The sequence below is a fragment of the Zootoca vivipara genome, chromosome 2 (assembly GCF_963506605.1).
Source record: "Zootoca vivipara chromosome 2, rZooViv1.1, whole genome shotgun sequence".
In the NCBI taxonomy this organism is placed as follows: Eukaryota; Metazoa; Chordata; class Lepidosauria; order Squamata; family Lacertidae; genus Zootoca; species Zootoca vivipara.
In genome coordinates, this window is record NC_083277.1 from 40,010,560 (window position 1) to 40,024,603 (window position 14,044).

Here is a 14,044-nt window from a genome sequence, read left to right on the forward strand (position 1 = left end):
AGGTGATAAGAATTGGCTAAAAGCTGACCTCCAATCAGATATAGTCTCAATATAAGCTTTTTGCTCCCCTCAATCCACCTTAGCTAATGTGTCTTCCAGTTGATTGCCCTCGGATTCTGATGTTCTAAAATCTCTGTCAATTAATCTCTTCAAGGCTCTATCTACATTGCCAAAGGGAACTCATGTCCAGTATACCTGGACGGCCTCGGTCCAGTATACCTGAAGGAGCGTCTCCACCCCCATCATTCTGCCCGGACACTGAGGTCCAGCGCCGAGGGTCTTCTGGCGGTTCAAAGAGGTCAAAGAGAACAACAATTACCAGACCTTTAGAAGGCATCTCAAGGCAGCCCTGTTCAGGGAAGCTTTTAATGTTTGATTTCTGTATTTTAATGTTTTGTTGGAAGCCGCCCAGAGTGGCTGGGGGAACCCGGCCAGATGGGCGGGGTATTATTATTATTATTATTATTATTATTATTATTATTATTATTATTATTATTTACTAGACTACTATCTGCCCAACTTCCTCAAGCCCTTTGATAGTTCCAAGCCATGGTAAGTGCTATGTTACAAGTGATCTGTCACCCAGTTTCTCCAGTCTATGTAAACATTATATCCAGACCTCAGAATAGATGTAAAGACTGTCAGTATTTCGGCCGTCCCGGGGGCCAGCTGTACTGGTCCCACAGGCCAAATATGCGATTGCTCTCACAAACGTGATGAACAACACACAAGTCAGTAAATAAGGCTTAACTGCTTTATTTACATATAAACAAACTGGGAGCTCTACATCATGGCTCCCTCTCTCTGGCATCACAGCTAGTAAAGAGAAAGAACAAAAGAGGACAACAGTCCCACGTAGTACAGCAAGATAAACATCCTGTCTACGTCACTTCCACTCTGTGGGAATGAAAACACATACAGTCATATGATACACAATAACCCTATGACTGCAGACGGGGAATGAATCCTAACAAACTCCCCCGATTTATGCCCTGTGCTGCAGTTCACCTTTGGAACTACCTGCAACTGGATTTGGCATTGGCCATACCATCTTGCACTTCTGATAAGTCATGGCGTCATAGCTCTTTGACTATCAGGAAATTGCACAGTTGGCTTTGTTGGTACACATGGCCATTTGGACGTGGTCCAGCTTCCTTCTCCAAGGAAAAATGGTCTTTACCCATACAGCCTTTGGGCATGGTTCACTGTCTCTTGAGGACAAACTCTTTACCCTTCTCTGGACTCCGGGTTTTGAGACCTGTGGTGAACTACTTCATACGCTATTATGGCTGTGTTCAGATGACCACAAGTAAACACTAAGTATTTCTGCAGAGGTTATTCACAAAAGCCTTTTGTACTTCTGCACTGTTATTTCAGAGTCTGCATTCAGAGTATACCCAAGCAGCTACATAATTCACATATAAAATAATAATAATACAGATCATAAAACAGTTTAACGCATAAAGTCCTGCCTTAAGTGAACCAATAAATTAGTGGAGATTGCAATATTGGTATACACCCAGTCATAATGTCATTGGGCAGGTGTGGACACAAACCCCATCGACAGGACCACCTGAGCCTACAGTGACAATGTTGAGTGTGGGGTCTAAAGAAGGTTTCTGGGTAATTTTACTACTACTACTACTACTACTACTACTACTACTACTACTACTTTATCCCCATTTTAAGTCCTCATGCCATTCAAGATAGAGAGGAAAGGGTGTTTTGTCAGATGAGATGGTAGCACTTCAGCAGTGAAATTCCCTTCCCCTTGTAGTGTGTTTGGGTATCATTGTTGCTTATTTTTCAGCTCCAGGTAAAAAAAGTCTATGTAAGATTAAAGTCTATGTTATGATATGAGGGTTGTATAAAGCTGGAAATGTTTCAATAATATTTTTTTTAAAGTATATGTTCGCTCAAGCCTTTGTTAGGGATTGAATCAATTTGCCAGCTGCAAAGGGGTTGCTTTCTGCATTGTTGCATGATGCTTTCATTTGATGCTTTCCCTGTTTTATGTGATTTTACTGTTTTGTGAAATTAATGGATATCCTTTACTTTACTCTGTGACCTGCCCTGACATCAGCACTTGATGAAGGGGGTGGGATACAAACTGAAATAATAAATAAGTAAACAAGCCCAAGCTGCAGAGCACCAAGCTGGCACATGAAGCCTTGCAAACCAAATGATAGCTCTGACTGGAGCTCTCTCAGCATGCCTGACCTAGAAAACTGGCCCTATCCTGGTGTAAAGAAATCACCTCCAGGACTTCAATGAAGCCAATAATCAATCATGATGGATTTCTCAGAGCAGCATCCAGCCCTGCTAACCGTACTCACTAGTATCTCCCATGCTCCTTTATCAGCAAGGTCCCCACTAATCACTGGCAACCAATCGCTGCATCAGCCCCATCTCTGGAGGCAAAGGGGCATGCAGGATGGAAAGGTTGCAGCTGTGCCTGACAGAGGCTGGGTTTATTTGCTGACCCAGCCAAGTGCTCAGCTAGCACCTGAGTCATGGCATAACCTTCGCAGTCTCCTTCAGTGAGTGGCTGTTCAGCACCCCGGCAAAGCAGACACATAAAACTCTGTACAGCATCCCTTGCTGCTCTCAGAGGACAACCCTGACCTCCCCAAAGCCAGTTTGCAGAGCACAGGGAGAGAATAAAAATAAACAAGACCAGGCAAGAAAACAGCCCTGCATCCCAGAAGGGTACCACTTTGGCAACAATAGCCTGATGCAATCCCCAGGCGAGTCAAACTGGGCCTGGGGGGAGGGGGGAGGCATCCCTGCTTTAAATAACAGGGAAAGGGTGGAGAATAACATGTTTTGAAGCAAACAGTGGTAGGATCAGAAACTTTGCTCAGGAGCCTGCAAACACATTCACCAGAGACTCCAACAGGGGGCGGACCAGCTCTGTCCCCCAGCCCAACTCACCAGCACCAATTCCAGTAAGCAAACTTGTATTAGAGGCAGGAACAGCAGCAATGGGTGTGTCTATTCCAGGAACAGTTTCCAACTACACAAAAGCAGGACACCTCAAAGCTCTTTATGGGAGCTCATTAAAACCTTGAACAATACTTGATTTGCTCACTGGATTAAACCACAAAGTCAAACCAGTACAGGAGATACATACCCACACCCTGAGGTTTCAAGTTCTCTTGGGTTTTTGAGGTTCTAAAACATAAGGTGAGTTGCACTAACTCCCCCCCCCCCAAGATTCCATGATTTCACTGACATACAGGAAATAACACCCACATAGCTCTTTGTCCTCCTTGGGAATAAAATCCGCTAATTCTGGGGTGTCCTGGGCAAACAGATTAGGTGTGCATGCCTAAATACCATAGCCCAAAACAGAGTGCCTGAAACAACACAGTGAAGCTTGGGAAAATGGAGTACATGAGCTAAAAGCCTCTCCCCCAAAACATGCACACATTTTGCTGACTGGCTTTTTGAGACAGACCCTGCTCAATCCTGCTACGTCACATGCTTGGCGTCTACAGGGAGCCATGTGTCATCCAGCAACAATTTTGCCCCGCTCAAAAACAGGAAGCACCTGGTGCTAAGGAGCCTTTCCTAAAGAGTCTCATGGCTCCACACTCGTGATGCTGCACAGCAAAAATGGCTCTGACACTGGCCAGGCCTTCCCCAGCTGTTCCCTCTTCCGGAGAAGCCAATTCCAAGGACTAATGAGAACACTCCCTTACCCATACTCCACACGTCTGTCATCTCCTTAGCCAGGTCTGCATATTTTCAGCATGTACATTCATGGATACTGCAAGCAACGGAATTTGGAACTAATTCTGAGCGCACAGGATGCCAGTCTCCAGTTCGAAAAGCAAGCTGTCAGGCCATATTATTTCAGAGATGAATAGCAAAGCCTCTACATCACATCTGCTGAGGTCTCTTCTCGGATGTCCCTCATTTTAAAGGACATCCCTGATTTAGCAAAATTGCACCTGCGTGAAACAGCTGAGAAGATGGGAGGGCTCTGCTCTGCGCACAAAACTAACGCACAACTTTTGGGAGTCTGTGGTTAACAGAGCTCTGAGTGAACAGGAGTTTGCAACAGAAGAACATTTTTAAAAAGTAAAAAGTGGGATGTCCTTTTAGGGGATCATGGAAAGGTATCCTTAGGAACCGGGAGTTCTCTACCCATGCTCAGCATCCCCTGTCTTTCCCTTATTGCTAAATAATGCCAAACAACTTATTACATTTCTTGTCCACAATCAAAAGCCTTGCCAAAATTTCTGTAAGTGAAAACATGCTCAGTTAACTTGCATAATAGGCTTCTGAATACTAATATTTACTCAGAGTAGACCTAACAGACCTAAGTTAGTAATGGCTATTAATGGGCCTATTTTCAGTAAATGAAAATCCATTATTCCAAAATTGTGATTTAGTGATAGGAACTTTCAGGCTGCAATCTTATGTAAATTTACAAGGGAGTCAGCCCCAGTGAACCAATAAGAAGCTTGCCTTAGATACATGCATAGGATTGTTCTCTCTACTGCTCACCTTTGGGGGGAACCAGAGTAAAGGAGAGCTGAGCAAACTCAGTGGTGAAATTCTCCACCGTAAGCATCTGCCTTCAAAGCACATGCTCATTTATTTAACATCAAACACTCCCCCACCCTGCCTTCAACCTCATCAAATCATGCTTTTAATTAGGTGATTATTTTGCTATAATAGCCAATCACATCCCGTTGTCATGCAAAAGTCTTTAATTTTTTTAAAAAAAGAAATTTTGGGAATTCAGTACTGAACAGCAATTATTTTTTTTAAAAATGAAGAATCTGTGGAATTAGGGAATGAAGAAGAATGTTCTTGGATGACTTCACATGAGCATGTTTTAACTTTCCCACAGGCAGCAAGAAAAACCTTCCACATACTGCTGCTTGCTATCCGTTTTTGTTCCCAGCAGAAATTTGAGAGACAATGAATTAGAAACTATAAAAATGGGTTGCGAGTCTGTGTGGGTGCTGCTCTAACAGATTTTTCCATTACACCTCTCTGGCCAAAACCCACAAGACACAAACAAGCTTGCAATTTAGCCAGACCAAGGCTTCCCTAAAATAGCTCCAAGGATTAATCTAACATTCATAAAGAATACTGTAGTAGGATGCAAAGGGTAGGATGCATCTCTGGCCCTATCCCATCCCAAAACATAAGCAAGAGGCGCTGAAAAGGGGAGTGTGTTGGCATCCTCACCACATTCAGAGGTCTCTCTTTAACCACTTCTCTTTGGAAGCCACATGAAAACAAGCTGAGTAAAAGCCAAGGCCTGTGTTCCACCCAGAGCAGTGGCATTTTGTCTGTTCTGCTTCCCTCCAGAACCAAGAACCGCACAGGCAGTATCCAAAGAGGAAGGAAGCAGGTTCGGAGGAGGCTTCTCCAAACATCATGCAACTGGCTGAGGAGGAATAAAAATTTAACACAATGTGATGAAAAGCTTCAGCTGCTGATTGCTGCATATCACACCTCTGCTAAAGACAATGGAGGTGATCAGGCTGTTACTCCCCCCCCCCCCTGCTGATTGGGCAAGTTCAACTGAGCATGAGCAGGCAGAAGGTGTTCACAGCTTAAACCGCAGCTAAAAGGTAAAGGTAAAGGTACCCCTGACCATTAGGTCCAGCCGTGACCGACTCTGGGGTTGTGGCGCTCATCTCGCATTATTGGCAGAGGGAGCCGACGTATAGCTTCCAGGTCATGTGGCCAGCATGACAAAGCCACTTCTGGCGAACCAGAGCAGCACACGGAAACGCCGTTTACCTTCCCACTGTAGCAGTTCCTATTTATCTACTTGCATTTTGACATGCTTTCGAACTGCTAGGTTGGCAGGAGCTGGGACCGAGAAACGGGAGCTCACCCCGTCACAAAAACGCAGCTAGGTTGTGCTTTTTCTCAATTTGGATCAGAGCTGCTTAGGGGGAAACACATCAAAATGCAGTATTTCTCAAGAAAAAACAGGACAGACGCAGGATAGATGTGTGTGTGGACACTGCTTCCCCAACCAGCAGTGGGAGCACACTGGATGCAGAGTAAATGGGAATGTGCATACAGCCACAATCATGCACTGATCACTGCTTCAGCCACAAAAGGTTTAGAATTACATCTGCCAAGGTTGCTTGCTTGCTATTTCTTCCCTGTGTTGAGTCTTCTTGAAAGACCTGGGTCATACATGCTGCCCCAGCTTAGAAGAAAAAGAATTGAATCACTATACAGCATATGTTCTTACAAGCTATTTACACCTGCTTGTTCTTGCATGCCACTATACCATTCACCTCTCTATATATCCCAACACTTCCTCTTTTGTATGCCTGCACCCTGTGGATTTAGAGTTTACCAAGGCCAAGGCCCCTTTCCCCATTCCCTGGAGCAAGGATTTGGGCTTTTTCTTTTCTTTTTTAGGGGAAGGGTGCTCCCAACAGCTCTTACAAACTGTTTTAAAAATGTGACACTATGCCACACATCCTGCTAGCTGTGTCTCCCCTTCCTATTTCAGGTACTCTGCATCCGGCAGCCAATAAATATGAATATGAACTCTCATCAACATGGGCAGAGTAAAAGAAACATAAATGCTTAATGGCATTTTCTTTCTTTCTTTAAGGCTAAGGGCTTTCCAAAGCCTACTGCTCTCTTTCGTTTCACAGTCTTCTGGTCTCACAGTTTAGAGACATTGGAGTCTCCATACTGATGAGTGTCTGCTTATTCCTCAAGCTTACTCCTTCAGCTCTTGGGGGTGCAAGGGGATGCCCCGCTTGTCTTGCTCATTCATTTCCTCCCAGGTCAACAGGATCAGGCTCACCAGCAACAGCTTCTGCCTTTAATAACAGTTGGCAGAGTTTTCCACCCACGTAAGCAGCCCTTGCAAAAGAAATTGTGCTGCTGGTGGCTGGGTGCTGGATGAGTAACTGCCAATCTCCCATGGTTCCTTTTCCTGGAGGGCCCAAACTCCCAGAGATGATAAAGGGTGGGGTGGAGGGGAATTAATTGTTCGTTGCTGGAAGCTCGACCTCTTCGATGTGGAGCCTGACACTCATCAGCCTGGAGGGGCTGCAAGACAGGAGTCACAGTGGGAAATGACACAGGGAGAGAAGGAAGTGAAAAATACAGCTGAGGGCACCTCCGCTATGCCAGCACTCACAGCAAAAGATTAGAGTGGGATTCATCTAATGCAACACAGGAGCTGTCAAGCTGGCTGTAGCGCAGCACAGCACAAAATGCCTTGTCCAGAGTAATCCATGAAAGCAGAGGACCCAAAACAAACAAGTGCTAGGAGCTAATATGAGGCAGAGCCCAAAGGACATGACTGCTTCTTACTCAAAGCCAGAGGGGAATATGTGTTAGTCATGAGAATGCAGAATGGCTGGAAAGGTTTAAAATGAGATTAAAAAGTGCATAGCAGTTTAGGGCAGACTTAAGGGGGAGGTCTGAGGAGAAAGATAAAAGATGTAGCTGCTGATACACATACCTTTTTTTTAAAATGACATAGAAGGACTCAAATCTCACTGACAGAACTGTGAGGTTCTGCTGCAGTGAGGGGAAATAGTTCTGCACATGTTCAGAGGTGCTCTTTTTATGACTGCTGGCACTCCAAGAAGGGTCTGTGGCTAAGTGTTGATGAGACAAGACACAAACTTCTCAGAGAAAGGAAAGATGAGTACCTATGAAAAGGTGGGAACTGGCATTTATAGACCCAAAATAACTTAAATATTTTAGCTTATCCTTAAAGGTGCACTGCTTAGCTTATAAAGAATAAGAGTTAAGGTTAAGAACTATAATACGGTATAACAAAAAGTAGTTTTATTTTTAAATAGAAATATCAGGCACTGAAGAAGATTCTGTTGAAATGTCTTTAGCCAAATGGCTATTAAGGAGCATTCATTTCTATAGGTACTAATGGGCATTTGGCCTTCATAAGAGTACTGTTTTAAGATTTCTTTAGGGGGGGTCATACCTCTTTTTCCCCATCTCCTTTAAATACCACAGGACAGCTGAGAAATGCTTACAAATGAGGGAAGGGCAGTTGTGCTAGCATAATGTATTCTGTAAGCCCAGAGAAAAGGGGAAAGGGGTACTTTTAGGAAGCCAGTTCAAAGTGCAATGTTACTTACTAGAATGCATCCTTTCTCCATTTCATTCTGGTCAAGATGTTAGATCCACTGTGGAGAAACTGTGGCCTTTCATATGTGGTTTGATTACAAGTTGTCCCTGGCCATGTTGGCTGCGGTTGATGGGGGTTGGGAGTCCAGCCATATCTGGAGGGCCATGGCTTTCCCATCTCTGGGCTGAATTGTGAAGTTTTGCTTACTGGGAAGAGAAGAGGTGTTTCCTTTGCTTGAATTGCCAAGTGTGTCACCTAGCTGAAACCAGGCAATTAGTCCTATAAAAGGCCTGTTGGGCATATCTTACACTGCATACAAGAGGATCAGAAAAGGAAATAGGGTGCATGAGAAATTTCCTTGTCACTTAGTGGGATCAACAAGATCCTTTAAAAAAAAACACTCACTTTATAAACTGTGGGTTATAAACCTGCAACCTGCAGGTTAAAACTGGTTCTCGGAAGCCTCTCACTGGTCCTGCTTCACACACACACACACACACACACACACACACACACACCAAAAAATAATAATGTGTTTTTGTCGGGCTAGGATGTTTCTGAATTCTGGTTGTGCCTGTTGCTTGTATGGATAGAGAGGGGTGTGTAAGTGTGTGTAGGTACTAGCCTACTACACAAAGGTAACATCTGCATCAAATGTTCCACCTACTTTTGCCTCTAGCTCCACCCACCACCATTGGAATGTGGCCCTCAAAAGCTTGCCCAGAAGCAAATGTGGCCCTTGTGCTGAAAAGGGTTTCCCCACTCCTGGTTTATAATGGTTCCCTCCACCAGAGTGGAAGGCAATTGCTTCCAAATGGTGTCAACCTGCATTCTGACACGCACAATCTAGAAGGGCGTCCTTATTTCTCTGTTGCTGCAAAAAAGAAACAGAATGGCAGCAGCGAGATCTGCTGGCATCTTAAAGGGCAAGAGCCACAGTGTGGTGTGAGCTCTCTAGGGATTAGACACAGGAGTCCTTTGTGACCCACCAAGTCCTTTTGAAGAACACAAGTTCTTTTGCATTCTGCTGACAGGGCTGAATAGCAAAATGCCTCTTAAGATACTGCACCAGTTTATGGTCTGTCCAAAGTGCTTTCTGTGGAGGCAGAGGTGGATTTTATGGTCATCTGAGCCTGCCAAGGGCACACTCATTTTCACAACAGGAGTTAGATATGAATTTCAGTATTTTCCATATACGGTTTGCGCCCGGATAGTTATCTGGCAACATAGCTACATGTTCTCAGTTTGCCCTTGGTTCATTGAGACCCAGGGGTGTTTTTTTCTCACCTCATCCCACCCCACAAAAGGCAGGAAACTGTTTGAAATAGTGCACGCTGCCTAACTTATGGAGGAAGGTGATAACAAGGCAGAAACCACAAAAATAGCCCTGTCGTTTATCAGGGACATCACATACTGGTCTTTGGAACCACCAAAAGAAGGTGTCTGAAAGGTCATCTAACTGCAGCTGCAGTTGTTGACATCAAGGCTCTGCAAATCCATCCTGCATCCTCTCTTTGTCCATAGTTCCCCCTTTGCACATCTTGGTTGGGGTCATATATTTAACGCATCCTAACCTCTAAGTGAAACAGTTCTGAGCATTCACAGGTAGCCATGAACTACTTTCTCTAGGCAGAGTGTTTCATATTTCAACATCTCTCATCAACCACCATTTTAGATTTAGCCTCCAATTTGAAAACAGATCTCACAATCAGAATAGTGTCACTATTTTAATGTAACATAACATCTAAATTAGCTACAAATGCCTGTCATGATCAAGTACCATGTTACCCTTTAATGAAACTACTATAACATGGCTCTTGCCTTGAACCAGGTTTGGCTAAGGCTTAACTCTCAGGTATGTTTTCAGTGCCATGATTCATCACTAGAACACATGGAGAACATAATTTCATACATGAAACTATGCTCTCCACTTGAAACTCATTGTATGAAATGTATGAAAACATACATTTCACTCATTGTTCAGTTATTAACCCCAGTGCCCACATATCTAGAATCAGAGGGGAAATAGGCCTGCCTTCTAGGCAGACTTTATCTCTAGCAGCAATATGATTAAAAATTAAGCACTGATAAGTTGATCACAGCTCTCCACCTGATCACCTTTGACTTCAAATGCACCAAAGTTCTCTATATGCATTCAACTGTATTTTAGAGAGCCCCCTACAATTTCATTTTATTTAAATGCTCACAGTAATTATTATTATTATTATGCTTCCCCAAAAAGGCAAAAGCCCCTGAGAAAATCAACAAGTAGAAGGATGAATAGAGCTGTTTTGGATAGGCAGTAGATTTTAACTGAAACATTCAGTAGGTGTTCACAGAATTACAAACTGGGGTTTAAGTCTGTCTCAGAATACCAAGTGTCACCCTGATCCTAAACAGCGGAGGCTGGCTGTGGTCAGCCAAGTGGTGACGGAAAGGAATTCTGTACAGGTTAGAAACAATTCTCTCTTTTTTAACTTCTCTTTCCAACTTTATTCTTTCCAAGAACTAAACACTGGAATTGAAAACAGAATCTGGAGCTACTCTATCTCTAATTGTAACTCATTCGTAGGGAGTTATTTTCTTTCAGAGTAACATGGGATGCCACACTGCATAGAGTTGACAGCCCCTGCCTTCACTACTCACCTAGCTCCTAGTAGCTAGACAGACAACTAGCCACTGTGGAATAACAAGAATTGCTGCTATACAAGGAATCTTCAAAATGTGTAATCCTCCAGAGGAAATGCAAGAAAAGCCAGTAACTGGTTGCTTTATTGGAAGGATGCTTACATTACACTATTTTGAAAAAAACAAAACACCTCATTGCAACAAAGAGGCACACAATGAGATTGTTCTGTTGTCCTGAGTTCATTAGCCAGCGCACTGTATTATTTTAGCACTCCTTGCGCCTTTGCAATCTAAAAGCAAAACTCTGTCCTTGCCTCTAAGAATTGACACTCAGGATACAAATGCTCATTTCTGCAGGGCAGGTGATCTGTCACTTGGAATCAATGATTCTCCTTGACAATTTAAACTCCACATCACATTAACCAAATCCGAAATGAAATAAAGTATGCATTTTAGGAAATGGGCGGTTTCCTCAGCTCTTTATATTAAAGTCATCCTTAAGGACACTGGATGATTCACCATATATACTGTGGAAATCTCCATGTGTCTGACCTGCACGGTAGCTTAGAAGACAATTGAAAAATCTGTCACAATCACAACTTGAAAAATCTGTCACAATCACAACTTGGATTTGCTGGAGGAACACAGTCAATGCAGCAGAGAAAGAGTTAAAGATGTGCCTGAGGGCTGAAATGACAGAATAATAAAGATAAGACAGGAAGAGGAAGGAAGGACCCCAGTGAGTGCAACAGTGACCTATCTGAAACAGACATTCTGGCCCGCAGGCTTCTCTCTTAATGGCTTGCAGACTGACTCTGCAACCAGGGTAAATCAAAAAAGGGTGAAGCAGCAAAATCCTCTTGGTGCTGAAAGATTTCTCTCCACTGAAGATTCCAGAGCATCCCGCCACACAAAGGTCCCACAAGCCAGGTCCTTATCTTCTGAACAGCCTGGCTAACGTTTTCAGTCCAAGGGCCTCGCTGTCCCACTGCAAACCTTCTGGGGACCACTTGCCCGAGTCGGTGTGGCAGAAGTGTAAAGTGCACATAGAATCATAGAATCATAGAATCATAGAATCATAGAGTTGGAAGAGACCACAAGGGCCATCCAGTCCAACCCCCTGCCAAGCAGGAAACACCATCAAAGCATTCCTGACAGATGGCTGTCAAGCCTCTGCTTAAAGACCTCCAAAGAAGGAGACTCCACCACACTCCTTGGCAGCAAATTCCACTGCCGAACAGCTCTTACTGTCATGAAGTTCTTCCTAATGTTTAGGTGGAATCTTCTTTCTTGAAGTTTGAATCCATTGCTCCGTGTCCGCTTCTCTGGAGCAGCAGAAAACAACCTTTCTCCCTCCTCTATATGACATCCTTTTATATATTTGAACATGGTTATCATATCACCCCTTAACCTTCTCTTCTCCAGGCTAAACATACCCAGCTCCCTAAGCCGTTCCTCATAAGGCATCGTTTCCAGGCCTTTGACCATTTTGGTTGCCCTCTTCTGGACACGTTCCAGCTTATCAGTATCCTTCTTGAACTGTGGTGCCCAGAACTGGACACAGTACTCCAGGTGAGGTCTGACCAGAGCAGAATACAGTGGTACTATTACTTCCCTTGATCTAGATGCTATACTCCTATTGATGCAGCCCAGAATTGCATTGGCTTTTTTAGCTGCTGCATCACACTGCTGACTCATGTCAAGTTTGTGGTCTACCAAGACTCCTAGATCCTTTTCACATGTACTGCTCTCAAGCCAGGTGTCTCCCATCCTGTATTTGTGCCTTTCATTTTTTTTGCCCAAGTGTAGTACTTTACATTTCTCCTTGTTAAAATTCATCTTGTTTGCTTTGGCCCAGTTGTCTAATCTGTTAAGGTCATTCTGAAGTGTGATCCTGTCCTCTGGGGTGTTAGCCACCCCTCCCAATTTGGTGTCATCTGCAAACTTGCTCAGGATGCCCTCAAGCCCATCATCCAAGTCATTGATAAAGATGTTGAACAAGACTGGGCCCAAGACAGAACCCTGTGGCACCCCACTAGTCACTACTCTCCAGGATGAGGAGGAGCCATTGATGAGCACCCTTTGGGTTCGGTCAGTAAGCCAGTTACAAATCCACTGAATGGTAGCATTGTCTAGCCCACATTTTACCAGCTTCTTTACAAGAATATCATGGGGCACCTTGTCAAAGGCCTTGCTGAAATCAAGATAGGCTACATCCACAGCGTTCCCTTCATCTACCAGGCTTGTAATTCTGTCAAAAAATGAGATCAGATTAGTCTGACATGACTTATTTTTCAGGAACCCATGCTGACTTTTAGTGATCACAGAGTTTCTTTCTAGGTGCTCACAGACTGTTTGCTTAATGATCTGCTCTAGAATCTTTCCTGGTATTGATGTCAGGCTGACTGGGCGGTAATTGTTTGGGTCCTCTCTTTTCCCCTTTTTGAAAATAGGGACAACATTTGCCCTCCTCCAGTCTGCTGGAACTTCGCCTGTTCTCCAGGAATTTTCAAAGATTATTGCCAGTGGTTCTGAAATCACCTCTGCCAGTTCTTTTAATACTCTTGGATGTAGTTCATCTGGCCCTGGAGACTTGAATACATCTAAACTAGCCAAGTATTCTTGTACTACCTCCTTACTTATTCTGGGCTGTGTTTCCCGGGCTGAATCATCTGCTCCATATTCTTCAGGTTGGGCGTTGTTTTCTTTCTTGGAGAAGACTGAGGCAAAGAAGGCATTGAGGAGTTCTGCCCTTTCTCTGTCCCCTGTTTGCATTTCACCATCTTCTCCTCTGAGTGACCCCACTGTTTCCTTGTTTTTCCTTTTGCTACGGACATACCCATAAAAGCCCTTTTTGTTGCTTTTAACCTCTCTAGCGAGCCTGAGTTCATTCTGTGCTTTAGCTTTTCTGACTTTGTCTCTACACGTGCTGGCTATATGTTTGAATTCCTCTCTGGAGATTTCCCCCCTTTTCCATTTTTTGTACATATCCCTTTTAAATCTTAACTCAGTCAAAAGTTCTTTAGATAGCCAGCCTGGCTTCTTTAGGCACCTTCCATGTTTCCGTCTCATTGGTATTGCCTGAAGTTGTGCTTTTAATATCTCCCTTTTAACAAACTCCCAACCATCATGAACTCCCTTCGCTTTTAGTATTACTGTCCATGGGATTTCACCCAGCGTTTCCCTAAGTTTTCTGAAGTCGGCTTTCTTAAAGTCTAGAATTTGGACCTTAGTATGCTTGGTTGCTCCTTTCCGCTGGATAATAAACTCCAGAAGAGCATGGTCACTCCCACCTAATGATCCTGCCACTTC

At 43.8% G+C, this 14,044-nt stretch overlaps 1 protein-coding gene across 4 annotated transcripts in view; it reads right to left on the reverse strand.

Annotated features, from left to right (window-relative positions):
* PLXNA1 (plexin A1) overlaps nucleotides 1-14,044 on the reverse strand; it is a 303,760-nt gene that overhangs the window by 97,606 nt on the left and 192,110 nt on the right. The window lies entirely within an intron of this gene.